The sequence below is a fragment of the Rattus rattus genome, chromosome 7, assembly GCF_011064425.1.
Source record: "Rattus rattus isolate New Zealand chromosome 7, Rrattus_CSIRO_v1, whole genome shotgun sequence".
Lineage (NCBI taxonomy): Eukaryota > Metazoa > Chordata > Mammalia > Rodentia > Muridae > Rattus > Rattus rattus.
In genome coordinates, this window is record NC_046160.1 from 121,927,332 (window position 1) to 121,940,907 (window position 13,576).

Genomic DNA, 13,576 nt, shown 5'->3' on the forward strand with positions numbered 1-13,576 from the left:
AGGTTGATCACCTGATATATATATATATATACATATATATATAAATTTTTGTGATTATAATATACTTACACCATTGTCCCATATCCTTCTTCCTACAATGCACCCTAGTAGACAGGTACTCTTTCAAATTCATTCCCCTTTGCCTTCAATTTAAAATAATGTTGCAAAGAAAAATTTCTTGATGTGTAGAGAAAACTACACCTATCTTTGATATAAGGGAAATTATTTATATTGGGGAGATATTATGTTATTTAGCAAAGTATCAACTATAGCTTGTCCATTAAGATCCCTGATCTAAGTAGCCCGAGGTACTCGACTGGGTTCCCATTACCAAGTATAATTGTTTTCATCTTGAGAAGGCTTGAAGTCAAACTTATTATTTCATATCATCTCCTAATAGAAATTTACTTAACTTTTTCTAATATCTTAGCCAGAAATCTCTTCAACAAGATCTTGGTGTTTGTTTGTTTGTTTTCTTTTTATAGACGTAGACTGCTAAAAAAGGTACTCAAAGTAATTTTAGGTTTACAAGAATGTAAGAGAATCATCTCACATGAAGTCTCCAACCACACCCCACACTTCAATCACAGTAAATTACCATGAAGTACGACATGTATATTTGGATCAATGTCACTGTTTTAATAAACTCCTGTCTTTATTGAAAATTACTAGATTCCTGCCATATTTTATTTCACATCATTTTATTTCAAGATAGGCCCCAACAATCTGCATAGACAGTTGGTTTACTGATCCAGTGATCGAAGGCATTAGTTGAAACTTTTGCACATGGAACCCTGTCAGGTTTCATGGCCATAATTTGACTGATGTCTCTTAAGAAATCTCTGCCAGATTGTCTGTTACTTATGCACACTGCAGTGCAGATGTCACCACCTCTTAGGATGGCTGAATTGTTTTCTGTGTGAGTAACATTGTATGAACAGTTTTAATTTGTGTAGCAGCATATTTTTATATTTTATGTAATAATACTTGTTGGTTGATAATGTTTTTCCCTGATCATGTTATCTATAACTAAAATGAGTATGGACAATCAATTCCTTGTTGGTTTGTATTTTCACCATAAAAGGCATCATTCTTCATGTTTACGTTTAAAGAAAATTTTATTTGGGAAAAAACACTTGATCTTTTACATTTTTCAGTCAATATTTTTGACAAACTCTAATTTTGTTATATCTCCATTTTTATTAGTTTGGGTATTTTCGTATTTTACATTTCAATTGTTATTCCCTTTCCGTTTTTCTGGGCTAACGGTCCCCCTAACTATATAGGTGTCCCCCTACCCATCCTCCCCCTATTACCACCCTCCCCCTCAACAATCACATTCACTGGGGGTTCAATCTTGCCACGACCAAGGGCTTCACCTTCTACTGGTGCTCTTACTAGGATATTCACTGCTACTTATGAAGTTGGAGCCCAGGGTCAGTCCATGTATAGTCTTTGGGTAGTGGCTTAGTCCCTGGAAGCTCTGGTTGACTGGCATTGTTGTTCATATGGGGTCTCAAGCCCCTTCAGCTCTTTTCAGTCCTTTCTCTGATTCCCTTTAGGGGTCCTGTTCTCAGTTCAGTGGTTTGGTGCTGGCATTCACTTATGTATTTGCTGTATTCTGGCTGTGTCTCTCAGGAGAGATCTACATCCGGTTCCTCTCAGCCTGCACTTCTTTGCTTCATCCATCTTATCTAGTTTGGTGGCTGTATATGTATGGGCCATCACGAGGGCAGGCTCTGAATGTGTGTTCCTTCTGCCTCTATTCTCAAATTTTGCCTCCCAATCCTCCCAAGGGTATTCTTGTTACCCTTTTTAAAGAAGGATGAATTTTCACAACACTTCTAGAAACCTTATCAGTGGCAAACTCACATAAGAATAAAGCATCTTATTGTTTCTTTCCATTTTCTTTCTTTTCTTTTTTCCTACGAAAATGCTTTAATTTAGATTACTATAATGCTTATGAATTCAAGTATTTCTTTTTGTCACTTTCACTGATTGGATTGACTTGATGTTTACAAAGTGATGTTAAGATATCTTATTCTCATTTTCAGCAAATGGTGCTGGTTCAACTGGAGGTCAACATGTAGAAAAACGCAAATCGATCCTTGCTTATCACCCTGTACAAAGCTTAAGTCCAAGTGGATCAAGGACCTCCACATCAAACCAGATACACTCAAACTAATAGAAGAAAAACTAGGGAAGCATCTGGAACACATGGGCATTGGAAAAAATTTCCTGAACAAAACACCAATGGCTTATGCTCTAAGATCAAGAATCGACAAATGGGATCTCATAAAACTGCAAAGCTTCTGTAAGGCAAAGGACACTCTGGTTAGGAAAAAAGGGCAACCAACAGATTGGGAAAAGATCTTTACCAATCCTACAACAGATAGAGGCCTTATATCCAAAATATACAAAGAACTCAAGAAGTTAGACCGCAGGGCGACAAGTAACCCTATTAAAAAATGGGGTTCAGAACTAAACAAAGAATTCACAGCTGAGGAATGCCAAATGACTGAGAAACACCTAAAGAAATGTTCAACATCTTTAGTCATAAGGGAAATGCAAATCAAAACAACCCTGAGAATTCACCTCACACCAGTGAGAATGGCTAAGATCAAAACTCAGGTAACAACAAATGCTGGCGAGGATGTGGAGAAAGAGGAACGAGCAGCTCTCTGCTCCCAGAACCCGTGGGAGAGATACCTTACCGCCTGGTCAGGTGGGCACTCCTGAGGCTGCAGAGCGGAAGAGACCACCAACACTGCCCACCCCTGCCCACATCCCTGACCCAAGAGGAAACTGTACAAGGCCTCTGGGTTCCTGTGGGGGAGGGCCCAGGAGCAGCAGGAGCCCTGCCTGAGACACCACCAGAACCTGAAGGAAACAGACCGGATAAACAGTTCTCTGCACCCAAATCCCGTGGGAGGGAGAGCTAAACCTTCAGAGAGGCAGACACGCCTGCGAAACCAGAAGAGACTGCTCTCTGCACACATTGCTGATGGTGGTGCCTCCTGAGAAGAGGTGGGCGCAGAGACCACGGAGAGCCAGTGGGCAGAACCCCCAACACTGCCCCGGGACCTGCCCACATCCCCTGGCCCAGAGGAACTGTACAAGGCCTCCCTGTGTTGGGTTCCCTGTGGGGGAGGGCCCAGGGCGGCAGGACCCTGCTGCCCGGAGACACCGCCGGAACCTGAAGGAACAAGACCTGGGTTCCCTGTAAACAGTTCTCTGAACCTGAGAAAACCCCAAATCCCCGTGGGAGGAGAGCTAAACCTTCAGAGAGCAGACCGCCTGCGAGAAACCAGAAGAGACTGCCTCTGCACACATCTCTGATTCAGAGAAAACACCAGAGGCCATCTGGAACCCTGGTGTACTGAGGAGGCCCCCCGGAAGAAGCGGCATGAATCTTCCTGGTTGCTGCCACCTTGGAGGCCAAATGGGCAGCACCCTGAAGAACTTGAGCCTGGGACCACAGGTAAGACCAACTTTTCTGCTGCAAGTGACCTGCCTGGTGAACTCAAGGCACAGGTCCACAGGAACAACTGAAAACCTGTAGAAAGGAAAAAACTACATGCCCGGCAAACACTCTGTCCCCATAACTGACTGAAGAGAGGAAAACAGGTCTACAGCACTCTCCCTACACAAAGGCCTATAGGACAGTCTAGCCACTGTCAGAAATAGCAGAACAAAAGTAACACTAGAGATAATTTGATGGCGAGAGGCAGTGTGGGAACCCAAGCAACAGAAACCAAGACTACATGGCACCATCAGACCCAATTCTCCCCATCAAAACAAACATGGAATATCAAACACACCAGAAAAGCAAGATCTAGTTTCAAAATCATATTTGATCATGATGCTGGAGGACTTCAAGAAAGACATGAAGAACTCCTTAGAAACACAAGGAAAACATAAATAAACAAGAAGCCTACAGAGGTCACAAGAAATTCTAAAGAAGAGGAAAATATAAATAAAAATACCTGAAAAGAATTCCAGGAAAACATAAATAAACAAGTAGAAGCCCATAGAGAGGAGACACAAAAATCCTGAAAGAATTCCAGGAAAAACAATCAAACAGTTGGAAGGAATTAAAAATGGAAATAGAAGCAATCAAGAAAGAACACATGGAAACAACCCTGGATATAGAAAAACCAAAAGAAAGAGACAAGGGCTGTATGATACAAGCTTCACCAACAGAATACAAAAGAGATGGAAGAGAGAATCTCAGGAGCAGAAGATTACATAGAAATCATTGACTCAACTGTAAAAGATAATGTAAAGTGGAAAAAGCTACTGGTCCAAAACATACAGGAAATCCAGGACTCAATGAGAAGATCAAACCCTAAGGATATGGGTAGGTATAGAAGAGGTGAAGACTCCCAGCTCAAAGGACCAGTAAATATCTTCAACAAAATCATGAAAACTTCCTAACCTAAAAAAAGAGATACCCATAGGCATACAAAAGCCCTACAGAACTCCAAATAGATTGGACCAGAAAAGAAACACCTCCCATCACATAATAGTCAAAACACCAAGCACAAAATAAAGAAAAGAATAAAAGCAGTAAGGAAAAAGGTCAAGTAACATATAAAGGCAGACCTATCAGAATCACACCAGACTTTTAAGCCCAGAAACTATGAAGCCAGGAAAGATCCTGGACTGATGTCATACTGAACCTAAAGAGAACAAAAATGCCAGCCCAGGCTACTGTATCCTGAAAACTCTCAATTAACATAGATGGAGAAACCAAGATATTCCATGACAAACCAAATTTACACAATATCTTTCTACAAATCCAGCCCACTACAAAAAAGGATAATAAATGGTAAAGCCCAACATAAGGAATGACTATACCCAAGAAGAGGCAAAAACTAATCGTCTTGGAAACTAAAAAAAAAGAGAAAAAAGCACACAAACATAACACATCCAAATATGGACTACCTACAGGAAGGAATAATCACTATTCATATCTCTCAACATCAATGGCCTCAACTCCCCAATAAAAAGACATAGATTAACAAACTGGATACGCAACGAGGACCCTGCATTCTGCTGCCTACAGGAAACACACCTCAGAGACAAAGACAGACACTACCTCAGAGTGAAAGGCTGGAAAACAACTTTCCAGGCAAATGGTTGGAAGAAGCAAAAGCTGGAGTAGCCATTCTAATATCAAATAAAATCAATTTTCAACTAAAGTCATCAAAAAAGATAAGGAAGGACACTTTATATTTATCAAAAGGGAAAAAATCCACCAAGATGAACTCTCAATCTAAATATCTATGCCCCAAATACAAGGGCACCTACATAAATAAAAGAAACCTTACTAAAGCTCAAAACACATATTACCTCACACAATAATAGTAGGAGACTTCAACATCCCCTCTCATCAATGGACAGATCATGAAACAGAAATTAAACAGAGGCGTAACAGACTAAGAAGTCATGAGCCAAATGGACTTAACGGATATTTATAGAACATTTCTACCCTAAAGCAAGGATATACCTTCTTCTCAGCTCCTCTTGGTACTTTCTCCAAAAATTGACCATATATTTGGTCCAAAAAACAGGCCTCAACAGGTACAGAAAGATAGAAATAATCCCATGGGCGTGCTATCGGACCACCCACCTGACCTAAAACTGGTCTTCAATAACAATAAGGGAAGAATGCCCACATATATCGTGGAAATTGAACAATGCTCTACTCAATTATTAACCTGGTCAAGGAAGAAATAAAGAAAGAAATTAAAAACTTTTTAGAATTTAATGAAAATGAATTACAACTTGTATACCCAAACTTATGGGACACAATGAAAGCTGTGCTAAGAGGGAAAACTCATAGCGCTGAGTGCCTGCAGAAAGAAACAGGAAAGAGCATATGTCAGCAGCTTGACAGCACACCTAAAAGCTCTAGAACAAGAAGCAAATACACCCAGGAGGGAGTAGAAGGCAGGAAATAATCAAACTCAGGCTGAAATCAACCAAGTAGAAACAAAAAAGGACCATAGAAAGAATCAACAGAACCAAAGTTGGTTCTTTGAGAAAATCAACAAGATAGATAAACCCTTAGCCAGACTAATGAGAGAACATAGAGAGTGTGTCCAAATTAACAAAAATCAGAAATGAAAAGGGAACATAACTACAGATTAGAGGAAATTCAAAAATCATCAGATCTTACTATAAAAGCCTATATTCAACAAAACTTGAAAATCTGCAGGAAATGGACAATTTCCTAGACAGATACCAAGTACAAAGTTAAATCAGGAACAGATAAACCAGTTAAACAACCCCATAACTCTAAAATAGAAAGCAGTCATTAAAAGGTCTCCCACCAAAAGAGCAGGTCAGACGGGTTTAGTGCAGAATTCTATCAGACCTTCATAGAAGACCTCATACCAATATTATCAAACTATTCCACAAAATTGAAACAGATGGAGCACTACTGAATTCCTTCTGTAAACCCACAATTACTCTTATACCTAAACCACACAAAGACCCAACAAAGAAAGAGAACTTCAGACCAATTTCCCTTATGAACATCAGCATAAAAATACTCAACAAAATTTCTGGCAAACCCGAATCAAAGAGCACATCAAAACAATCATCCACCATGATCAAGTAGGCTTCATCAGGCATGCAGGATGGTTTAATATACTGAGGAAAACCATCAACGTGATCCATTATATAAACAAACTGAAAGAACAAAACCAATGATCATTTCATTAGATGCTGCAAGCATTTGACAAATTCAACACCCCTTCATGATAAAAGTCCTGGAAAGAATAGGAATTCAAGGCCCATACCTAAACATAGTAAAAAGCCATATACAGCAAACCAGTGGCTAACATTAAAGCTAAATGGAGAAACTTGAAGCAATCCACTAAATCAGGGACTAGACAAGGCTGCCCTCTCTCTCCCTTCTTATTCAATATAGTTCTTGAAGTTCTAGCCAGAGCAATCAGACAACAAAAAAGGAGGTCAAGGGATACAGATCGGGAAAAGAAGTCAAAAATATCCTATTTGCAGATGATATGATAGTATATTTAAGTGATCCCAAAAGTTCCACCAGAAGAGAACTACTAAAGCTGATAAACAACTTCAGCAAAGTGGCTGGGTATAAAATTAACTCAAATAAATCAGTAGCCTTCCTCTACAAAAGAGAAACAAGGCGAGAAAGAAATTAGGAAGCGACACCCTTCATAATAGACCCAAATAATATAAAAAGTACCTCAGTGTGTGACTTTAAGCAAGCAAGTAAAGATTTGTACAACAAGAACTTCAAGACACTGAAGAAATTGAAGAAGACCTCAGAAGATGGAAAGATCTCCCATGCTCATGGATTAGCAGGATTAATATAGTAAAATGGCCATTTTACCAAAATTGATCTACAGATTCAATGCAATCCCCATCAAAATACCAATCCAATTCTTCAAAAGAGTTAGACAGAACAATTTTAAATTCATCTGGAATAACAAAAAAACCAGGATAGCTAAAACTATCCTCAACAATAAAAAGGACTTCAGGGAATCACTATCCCTGAACTCAAGCAGTATTACAGAGCAATAGTGATAAAAACTGCATGGTATTGGTACAGAGACAGACAGATAGACCAATGGAATAGAATTGAAGACCCAGAAATGAACCCACACACCTATGGTCACTTGATTTTTTGACAAAGGACCCAAAACCATCCAATGGAAAAAGATGGCATTTTCAGCAAATGGTGCTGGTTCAACTGGAGGTCAACATGTAGAAGGAATGCAGATCGAGTCCATGCTTGTCACCCTGTACAAAGCTTAAGTCCAAGTGGATCAAGGACCTCCACATCAAACCAGACACACTCAAACTAATAGAAAGAAAAACTAGGGAAGCATCTGGAACACATGGGCACTGGAAAAATTTCCTGAACAAAACACCAATGGCTTATGCTCTAAGATCCAGAATGGACAAATGGGATCTCATAAAAAACTACAAAAGCTTCTGTGGAGGCAAAGGACACTGTGATTAGGACAAAAAGCAGCAACCAACAGATTGGGAAAAGATCTTTACCAATCCCACACAACAGATAGAGCCTTATATCCAAAATATACAAAGAACTCAAAAAGTTAGACCCAGGGGAGACAAATAACCCTATTAAAAAATGGGGTTCAGAGCTAAACAAAGAATTCACAGCTGAGGAATGCGAATGGCTGAAGAAACACCTAAAAATTTTTCAACATCTTTAGTCATTAGGAAATGCAAATTAAAACAACCCTGAGATTTCACCTCACACCAGTGAGAATGGCTAAGATCAAAAACTCAGGTGACAGCAAATGCTGGCGAGGATGCGGAGAAAGGGGAACACTCCTCCATTGTTGGTGGGGTTGCAGACTTGTACAACCATTCTGGAAATCAGTCGGGAGGTTTCTCAGAAAATTGGACATTGAACTGCCTGAGATCAACTATCCCTCTCTTGGGCATATACCCAAAAAAGATGCCCCCAACATATAAAAAAGACACGTGCTCCACTATGTTCATCTGACCTTATTTATAATAGCCAGAAGCTGGAAAAAGAACAGATGCCCTTCAACAGAGAATGGATACAGAAAATGTGGTACATCTACACAATGGAATATTACTCAGCTATCAAAAACAACGAGGTTTATGAAATTTCGTAGGCAAATGGTTGGAACTGGAAAATATCATCCTGAGTGAGCTAACCCAATCACAGAAAGACATACATGGTATGCACTCATTGATAAGTGGCTATTAGCCCAAATGCTTGAATTACCCTAGTTGCCTAGAACAAATGAAACTCAAGACAGATGATCAAAATGTGAATGCTTCACTCCTTCTTTACAAGGGGAACAAGAATACCCTTGGCAGGGAAGAGGGCAAAAGATTAAAACAGAGACTGAAGGAACACCCATTCAGAGCCTGCCCCATGTGGCCCCATACATATAGAGCCACCCAATTAGACAAGATGGATGAAGCAAAGAAGTGCAGACCGACAGGAGCGGATGTGATCGATCCTGAAAACACACAGCCAGAATACAGCAAATACAGGCGAATGCCAGCAGCAAACCACTGAACTGAAGCGGGACCCCGTTTGAAGGAATCAGAAGAATGAACTGGAAGAGCTTGAAGGGGCTTGAGACCCCCATATGTACAACAATGCCAAACAACAAGAGCTTCCAGGGACTAAGCCACTACCTAAAGGACTATACATGGACTGACCCTGGACTCTGACCTGTAGGTAGCAATGAATATCTAAATGAATATCCTAGTGAACTAGACTGCACCAGTGGAATGTTTGCCTGGGGAAGAATAACCTCAGAAATGGGTCCTGACAAAATATACAGGTATTTGGAATGACTGAACCCCAGTATATGTATCTATATGTAGACAAATACCCATTATTTATTCATTCTTTACTAGAATGAGTTTTGTTATATTACCCCCTTCTAATTCTTCCATATCTACCTTCCTCTTTCCCAACTCTTCAACTTTTCTTCCTTTTTGATCTACAGGTGAAGGAAACATTCTTTAAGAATTGCAGAAGCCCTTATTGAAATGGAATTAGGAGTTCTTTGAGCTACTTTACCACTTTTATGTCAGTCAATTACTTTCAAATAAAAATCCTACCAAAAGAAAAAGTAAGGTTCTAGGATGAGGCATAATTTCTCAAGGAAAAATAGGATAAAGTAAAAAGAGAGAACAAAGAATGAGTTTGGTATTCAGTAAATTATTATTGGTCAGCTTTCTTCTAATTATGTCACAGTATTGATTCAATATGACAAGAATACAACAGTGAACAAAGAGAGGAAGGGTACCAGTCTATGTAGATCTCATGCTATAGATTACTGGTCGTTTGCTTTCCTAATGCTGTGAACCTTTAATGCAGTTCCTCATGTTGTGATGACCCCAAACCATAAAATTATTTTTGTTGCTACTTCATATAACAGTAATTTTGCTACTGTTATGAATCGTAATATAAATAACTGTTTACTGATGGTCTTGGGTGACCTCTGTGAAAAGTTTATTCATCTCCAAAGGGGCTGTAACCAACAGATTGAAAACCACTGTCCTAGAGGGGGAAAATAAACCAGAACTCAAATGCGCCACTAAAATTCCTTTTAGTAGGCTTGTTTGGAGTTTATTTTGTTGCTAAAGGCTATAATTTATTTTCATTTGAACCTCATCCTTGGCAGTAGCTATAGAGGATAGTGAGTGTATTTAGTGGAATGTTTAGTAAATAAAAGTGATAGATAAAAAAAAAAAGAGAGAGAGAAAGAGGAACACTCCTCCATTGTTGGTAGTATTGCAGACCGGTACAAACATTCTGGAAATCAGTCTTGAGGTTCCTCAGAAAATTGGACATTGAACTACCTGAGGATCCAGCTATACCTCTCTTCGGCATATACCCAAAAGATGCCCCAACATATAAAAAAGACACGTGCTCCACTATGTTCATCGCAGCCTTATTTATAATAGCCAGAAGCTGGAAAGAACCCAGATGCCCTTCAACAGAGGAATGGATACAGAAAATGTGGTACATCTACACAATGGAATATTACTCAGCTATCAAAAACAATGCCTCTATGAAATTCAAAGACAAATGGTTGGAACTGGAAAGCATCATCCTGAGTGAGGTAACCCAATCACAGAAAAACACACATGGTATGCATTCATTGATAAGTGGCTATTAGCCCAAATGCTTGAATTAGCCTAGATGCATAGAACACATGAAACTCAAGATGGATGATCAAAATATGAATGCTTCACTCCTTCTTTAAAAGGGGAACAAGAATACCTTTGGCAGGGAATAGAGAGGCAAAGATTAAAACAGAGACAGAAGGAACACCCATTCAGAGCCTGCCCCACATGTGGCCCATACATATAGAGCCACCCAATTAGACAAGATGGATGAAGCAAAGAAGTGCAGGCAGACGGGAGCCAGATGTAGATCTCTCCTGAGAGACACAGCCAGAATACAGCAAATACAGAGGTGAATGCAGCATGCAAACCACTGAACTGAGAATGGGACCCCTTGAAGGAATCAGAGAAAGAACTGGAAGAGCTTGAAGGGGCTTGAGGACCCCATATGAACAACAATGCAAGCAAACCAGAGCTTCCAGGGACTAGTTACTACCTAAAGACTATACATGGACTGACCCTGGACTCTGACCTCATAGGTAGAAATGAAAATCCTAGTAAGATCATCAGTGGAAGGGGAAGCCCTTGGTCCTGCTAAGACTGAACCCCAGTGAACGTGATTGTTGGGGGGAGGGCGGCAATGGGGGGAGGATGGGGAGGGGAACACTCATAAAGAAGGGGAGGGCAAAGGATTAGGGGGATGTTTGCCCAGAAACCGGAAAAGGGAATAACATTCGAAATGTAAATAAGAAATACTCAAGTTAATAAAAAATGCAATTATCAGTAAAAAAATAAAATAAAATGTATACATTAAAAAAAAAGATATCTTATTCCACCTATTCAACCTCAACCACCCTTGATGGTGTGTAGTTTACAGAGAGGTGTAAAAACCTTCTTTTTTATTTTATTATTTTTTATACTAGATATACTTTCTACAATTTTAACACTTTGTTTATTAATGTGTGTGTGTGTGTGTGTGTGTGTAGAAAGAAAGAGACAGAGAGAGAGACAGAGAGAGAGACAGAGAGACATAGAGACAGAGAGAGATACAGAGAGAGACACACACAGAGAGAGAACATTGACATCTAGGGTAAATTGAAACAGGGTATAGAGTCAGCAACTAGAGGTTGTTACTGAGAGTCCAGGCAGAGTCTGGCACTGACAGAAGCTAGCAACTGGAAAAAGGCAAAATTGAAAGAAAATCAATCTCTCTCTCTCTCTCTCTCTCTCTCTCTCTCTCTACACCAAGACACACACACACACACACACACACACACACACACATTGTCTCGATGAAGTCAAGTTTTAATCAACTAACCAACTTTAAACATATAAATATATACATAGATATTTGGTGTATGAAGCAAACACCAAGGAGCAGAATACAACAATATTATTTTTTCTCCCACAGTTATATATTAAAGGAAAATCTTTCAAACTGTATAGAATTCACAATGTGACTGTATTGTGTTTCTTCAAGTGGAAGATCTAAAAAAGTAAAATGTTCCCCAATACCTTTACATGAAAACTATTTTATTTATCACAGGTGAAGAAGAAAAAGTATTCCCAAGAACCCACATACATTCATAAATGAGAAAATTATTATAAATTAAATAAGTGTGAGTAAGGAAGTAGCTTTTCTAAGCAATGTTCTCTTAATATTTTTTAATGGGGAGGTATGAAAAAAGGGTCAATAATTTTATCATTTATCCTAAAATGTAATTTTACAAAAATCTTGAAAGAACCACAAATCTAAACTTTTACATAAAAAAATCAGTGATTCCTATTTTAAAGCATCATAATGCAGATATACTCATTACAATTTTTATTAAATCATATCAGGAAGCCAAGAGGAAATGTATGTACAGGAAATTAATCATATAATTAATTGATATTGCTTTAGTATGATTGCAGCTGGGGCTGGTCAGGCTGCCATTGTTCCTTTGCTATGACCTTTAAAAAATCGTCATTCCACTATTACGATTTTCTGAACTTCAAATAGTTCTCTAACATTTCCTACATCAAAGCCTCTACAGAAAACATCCTATCCTAACTTCACAAACAATATAGTTTTCCAAGTCCTTTCTAAGGTTGGAGGTTATTACTGAAAATCCACATGTCTAATTTCTTTTCTAGTGTGGTGATTGAATCTAATACCTGAAAGAGATGAAGCACAAGTACTATGAAAGCCAATAATACTATTTAGTGAAGGGATGAAAAACCTTTCAGTGTTTTCATAAAATTCATAGATTAACAGGGATGTAATGGCAACAAGTAGAGGAAATCTCTTGTTCTCTGAGTGAGCCCTGCCAGTTATGGTTGTGATAACCAGTGTTGTGCCTGAGTTCATGCAGGGCATTTGATATGTGTGTGTGTGTGTGTGTGTCTGTGTGTGTGTGTGTGTGTGTTGTGTGTGTCTGTGTCTGTGTCCGTGTGTGTGTGTGTGTGTCCGTGTGTGTGTGTGTGTCTGTGTCTGTGTGTGTTTTGTGTGTCTGTGTCTGTGTCCTGTGTGTGTGTGTGTGTGTGTGTTTGTGTGTGTGTGTGTGTGTTTCAGCATCTTTTAAAGTGCAAGCACTTACTACATCTCGGACAACTCCAGAGAAGCAATGTCCAGATTTTCCAATCTCCTCTCGCTGAAACAGATGCTTCTATTAGACCTGGTCCTTCAGACCTATACTTAGGTGGTTCTACAGAACCTGGACAACAAGAAAACAGCTAAATCTAAGAATGGACAAACATCCCACACCCACTTTTCTTGGTTCCCTAGAGACACACCACCACATACCAAGCATAAGGCAGTCAGAGATCACAACGGACATTTTCCTGCTCCACCATTGCCTCAAATTTTTCATTTTAATTAAACCAAAATGGGGATTGTTAGAATTCTCTCTAAGCTCCACCTCCACATTTATCTGGAACAGACTGATATGCTCCA